The 6,000-nt window shown below is 41.8% G+C and overlaps 1 protein-coding gene and 1 pseudogene across 8 annotated transcripts in view; one reads left to right on the forward strand and one right to left on the reverse strand.

Moving 5' to 3' along the window:
* Nucleotides 1-6,000, reverse strand: part of LOC122541389 (ras/Rap GTPase-activating protein SynGAP-like) — a 516,506-nt gene that overhangs the window by 339,620 nt on the left and 170,886 nt on the right. The window lies entirely within an intron of this gene.
* Nucleotides 467-1,289, forward strand: LOC122541577 (annotated as a pseudogene).

Here is a 6,000-nt window from a genome sequence, read left to right on the forward strand (position 1 = left end):
AATGACAGCAGTACATCACTACATCCTTACAATGAAGGAGATGTCAACCCGACTCCCAGAAGCTATTCCTTTAAAGATGATTACAACTTGGATAGAAATGGAGAAGTTAACTTAGTTGTTTTTGCTTATTAAGAACTACCAATTGAGGTACAATCTGACCTGGGTTCTAACTTTATGTCTAAAGTTTTCCAGGAAGTCATTAGATTTAGGTATAAAGCAATTTAAATCAACTGTGTAAAACTCACAAATATAGGGAGATTTGAAAAAATACCTTCAATCTCAAAAACCATGACTCAAGCATTCCATCACAAAATCCCACAGTATATCCTAAATTAGTGGATAGCGGTGCAGTTGGTGAGGGAAATGAGGGAGGCTGATTGCACACTATCTCCAGGACACATGGTCTGTGTTGGAGGTACCATAGGAGAAAGTGAGGACTGCAGATGCTGGAGATCAGAGCTTAAAAATGTGTTGCTGGAAACCTGCTGCGCTTGGAGGTACCATACCCAAGCAACATGAGCTGGTGAAAGGGAACAAGAAGGTGGAGCAGGTTGACTGAAAGGCTGCATTAGTTGCTCACTGGAATTACTGTGCAAGCAGTCAGAGACCACTGTGGTAACCCATAGTCACTTGTGAGCTTGGCAGATCGTACAAAAAAAATGCTGTCATTTACTATTTATTGGACACACCTCCAGAGAAATGCATTACAGAGATAACACACATTAAGAACCTTAAGGACGTGAATAAGCTAAATCTGACTGACAGTTCAACCTGGAGAAATGACAAGATGAATACAAAAGCTCCAAAAGCTAGTGCTTCCAAATAAACCTGTTGGACTATAATCTGGTGTTGTGTGACTTTTAACTTTGTCCACCCCAGTCCAACACCGGCACCTCCACATCATGAACATAAAAGTTGGCAAGTATGAAGACTTGCAGGTTGTGCATTTTTCTGTCCTGTAGTTGGTTCAGAAATTAATGGAAGGCAGAAAATTTATTACCTCTGTATATGTGGCTGTGTCTTCTCGGAAAGTGCTATGAAAGAGATAAAGAATAAAGCTTGCCATAAGTGTATGAAATGTTTCAAAGACGATGATGTGATTATACTGAATGGGGGTAAAGAAAAAAATAGCAGACCTCCAAAGGAAAATGGAGGAAAGAAAATTTAAAGTCAAACTACTGAAGAAGGCAAAGAAGTCGAAGGCAATAGAATCTTCATCAAAATCTGCACTTAATCAAGAAATTGCAGGGGCATTGACCCAGAAACTCCCTGTACTCACTCCTGTGTAGTGAGTACAGGGAGTTAGGAAAGAGGCTGAAAAGCGAAACATCAAGTGTAGTAATCTCTGCATTTCTACCAGGGCCACATGCTAATGTGGCAAGAAACAAAGATAGGACAGATGAATTCATGACTAAGGACCTGGTGCAGGGGTTAGGTTTTTAGGTTCTTGAATCATTGGGACCTCTTCTGGGGTGGGGATGACCTGTACAAGAGGGACAGCTTGCACCTAAACTGGAGGGAAACCAATATCCTTGCTAGTGCTACTCGGGAGGGTTTAACATAGAGTAGCAGGGGGATGGGAATCAGGGCAGTGGGTCAGCAAGTGAACGGATTGAGGGGAAGATACATGTTAGGACCTGTAAATCAGAAAGAATTGACAGACAGAGACAGGTAAATGAACATGATGATACTAATGGGCTGAAGTGTGCTTATTTCAGGGCAAAGAGTATTATAGGTAAAGCAGATGAGCTTAGAGCCCAGAGCAGTACATGAGACTATTATGTTGTGGCCATTACAGAGACTTGGGTTGAGAGAGGGACAGGACTGGCTGCTCAACATTCCAGGATTTTGTTATTTTAGATGAGCTAGAGAGGAAAGTAAAAGAGGTGGAGGAGTTGCATTACTAATCAGGGAGAATGTTACATCTGCATTCAGAGAGAATATACTGGAGGGTTCATCCACTGAAGCAATATGGGTATCTAAAATAAGATAGGCGCAAACATTTTGGTATGATTATACTATGTACTATAGCCCCACCCTCTCTCCACAACAGTCACTGAGACATTAAGACAGGTTGTGGAAAAACATAATAAAAATAGAGTTGTCATGGTGGGTGACTTTAACATCCCCAATATTGACTCGAACTTCCTTAGACCATGAGGTTTAGACAGGGAAGAATTTGCATCGAAGAGGGTTTGTTGAAATCATGATAGTCCAACTACAGGAAGGGTCATACTGGACCCTGTACCAGCTAATGAGCCTAGCCAGGTGACTGACCTTTCAGTGGGAGAGCATTTTGGAAACAGTGATCACAACTCATTAAGTTTTAAGATAGCTATGAACAAGAATAAGTCAGGACCTGATGGGAAAGTGCTAAATTGGGGGACAACAAATTACATCAGTATTAGGCAGGAGCTGGGTCTGTTCATTGGGAGGAGCTGTTATCAGACATGTGGGAATTTAATCAGAGTTCAGGAGTGGCATGTTCTGGTAAGCAGGAAGGACAAGGATGGTAAGGCAAGGGACCCTTGGATAATGAGAGAGGTTGTGAATTTAGTCAAAAGGAAAAAAGGAGCATATGTAAAGTTTAGGAAGCTAACATCGAACAGGACCTGTGAGAGATATAAAGAAAGCAGGAAAGAATTCAAGCAGGAAATTAGCAGAACAAGAAGGGGCCATGAAATGATCTTGGCAAGTAGGTTTAAAGAGAATGGCAAGACATTCTATTTATGCACTAAAAACAAGAAGATAACTAGAGAGAAGGTAGAGACACTCAAGTATTAAGGATGGAACATGGAGGCAGAGAATGTGGATGAGATCCTAAATGAGCACTTTGCATCAGTATTCACCCGGAAGAAGGATAGTGATATTTGTGTGGAGTATGCTAATATGCTAGGGCAGTTTGAGATCATGAAAGAAGTGGTGTTGGGTCTCTTGAAGACCACTAAGGGTGGATATGTCCCCGGGGCCTGATGGTATCTACCCCAGGTTATTGAGAGAGGCAAGAGAGGAGATTGCTGGGGTCTTGACCAAGATCTTTATTTCTTCACTAAGCCACTGGAGATGTCCTGAAGGACTGGTGAGTAGCTAATGTTGTTCCTGTGTTTTAGAAGGGAAGTAGGGATAATCCAGGAAACTATAGACCAGTGAGTCTCACATAGGTGGTTGGGAAGCTGTTGAAGAGAATTCTTAGGCATAGGATTGACATGTGTTTGAAAAAACATGGCCTAATTAGGGACAGTCAGCATGGCTTTTGGCAGCGCATGTAATTTCTTACTAATTTGACTGAATCTTTCAAAGAGGTGGAAAAGGTGATTGATGAGGGTAGAGCAGTGGATATTGTCAACATGGATTTTAGTAATGCTTTTGACAAAGTTTTCCATGGTAGGCTCATCCAAAAGGTTAAGATACATGGGATCCAAGGTGACTTGGTCACATAGATTCAGAATTTGCTTGCCAAAGAAGGCAGACAGTAGTGGTGGAAGGGTATTTTTCAGGTTATAGTGGTGTTCTACAGGGATCCGTACTGGGATCTTTGCTGTTTGTCATATATATGTGTGTAGATGAGTGGGTTAATAAGTTTGCAGACAGTACAAAGATCGGTGGAGAGTTGTGGATAGTGTAGAAGGTGGGATATAGATCAGTTGCAGAAATGGATGGAGAAATGGCAAATGGAATTTAATCTGAGTAAGTAAGAGATGCTGTACTTTGGGAGATCAAATGTTAAAGAAAAGTATACAGTTAATGGCAGGACCCTGAACAGCATTGATGTAGAGGGATCTTGGGGTTCCAATCCATAGCTCCTGGAAAGTGGCCACACAAGTAGATAGGGTGGTAAGGAAGGTGTATGGCAAATTGACCTTTGTTGGGAATTCAATACAAGAATCAGGATGTCATGTTGCAGCTTTATTAGACTTTGGTTATGCCACACTTAGGAGTATTGCATTCAATTCTGGTTGTCACATTACACAAAGGATGTGGATGCTTTGGAGAGGGTGCACAAGAGGTTTACCAGGATGCTGCCTGGATTAGAGGATATGAGCTATAACAAGAGGCTGGAAAAGCTCAGGTTGTTTTCTCTTGAGTGGCGGAGGCTGAGGGGAGGCTTGATGGAAGGCTATAAAATTATGAGGTGCATAGATAGGGTCAGAATCTGTTTCCCAGAGTTGAAACATCTAAAACTAGGGGGCATGCATTTAAGGTGAGAGAGGGAAAATTCAAAGGAGATGTGAGGGGCAGGTTTTTTGTACATAGAGTGCTAGGAGTCTGGAACAAACTGCCAGGGGTGGTGGTGGAGGCAAATACAATATGAACATTTAACAGACTTCCAAATAAGCACATGAATATGCAAGGAATGGAGGGATTTGGACCATGGACAGACAGAAAGGATTAGTTTAATTTGGTGTCATGTTCAGCACAACGTTCCTGTTCTATGTTCTAAATGTGCTATCCCAATGTCAATAGATGCCATTTGGGTTAAAGAGCTACCCAAGTATATTCCAATGGTTCATGAATCAAGTTGTAATGGAATTTAGTGATTGTGTATATTGTTTAGATGATGTGTAGTAACACATGATAAGAGCATGTGAGACAAGTTAAAGATCTTTTTAAGCAATTACATTTGGCTGGCTTAATAATACATTTAGCCAAAAGTGAATTTGGAAAAGCAAGAGTAACTTACCTAGGACATATCGTAGGCCAAGGAGAAGTGTTGCCAAGGACTGCGAAGGTGAAGACTTTAATGGGAATCCCTGTTCCTAAAACTAAACAAGAAATTATGAGATTTTTAGGAATGTGTGGGTTTTACTGGAAATTTGTGCATAATTTCAGCACAATAGCTGTGCCTTTAGCAGATTTGTTAAAGAAATAACTGAAAGTGGTATGGTGAGCAGAATACCAGGCTGCCTTTGAGAAGCTGAAGGCAACCTTAATAAATGAGCCACTGTTGGCTGCACATGATTTTTCCAGACATTTTTCAAATAGCGATTGATGTTAGCAATGTGGGGGGTAGGTGCAGTCTTGTGACAGGATGATCAATTGGGAATAGAGAAGCCAGTGGCATACTTCTCTAAGATTCTAAACTAGTATCAGAAGAAAACTATATATTGGGGTCATTCTTGACTCTTCAACACTTTCATGTCTATGTCCAACATGGTAACAAGGAAACACTAAATTTACATTGATCACAATGCACTGGCCTTCATTAAAAAGTTTAATACTCACAATGTGAGACTCAATGGCATTGAGGGTGAGTTGGAGGTTTGGATTAGGAGTTGGCTGGCTGGAAGAAGACAGAGGGTAGTAGTTGATGGCAAAGGTTCATCTTGGAGTGCCGTCACTAGCGGTGTTCCGCAAGGATCTGTTTTTGGGACCATTGCTGTTTGTCATTTTTATAAATGACCTGGAGGAGGGGTTAGAAGGTTGGGTGAGCAAGTTTGCGGATGATACGAAAGTCGGAGGAGTTGTAGACAGTGAGGAAGGATATGGCAGGTTACAGCGGGGCTGCAGAACTGGGCAGAAAGGTGGCAAATGGAGTTCAATATAGCTAAGTGTGAGGTGATTCACTTTGGTAAGAGTAATAAAAAGATGGGGTACTGGGCTAACGGACGGATACTTGGTAGTGTGGATGAGCAGAGGGATCTTGGTGTCCATGTACACAAATCTTTGAAAGTTGCCACACAGGTAAATAGTGCGGTGAAGAAGGCATATGACGTACTGGCTTTTATTGGTTGAGGAATTGAGTTCCGGAGTCCTGAGGTCATGTTACAGTTGTATAAGACTCTGGTGCGGCCACATCTGGAGTATTGTGTGCAGTTTTGGTCGCCATACTATAGGAAGGACGTGGAGGCACTGGAACGGGTGCAGAGGAGGTTTACCAGGATGTTGCCTGGTATGGAAGAAAGATCGTATGAGGAAAGACTGAGGCACTTGGGGCTGTTTTCACTAGAGAAAAGAAGGTTTAGGGGTGACTTGATAGAAGTGTACAAGATGATTAGGGGT

Source organism: Chiloscyllium plagiosum, chromosome 37 (assembly GCF_004010195.1).
Source record: "Chiloscyllium plagiosum isolate BGI_BamShark_2017 chromosome 37, ASM401019v2, whole genome shotgun sequence".
Taxonomy (NCBI): domain Eukaryota; kingdom Metazoa; phylum Chordata; class Chondrichthyes; order Orectolobiformes; family Hemiscylliidae; genus Chiloscyllium; species Chiloscyllium plagiosum.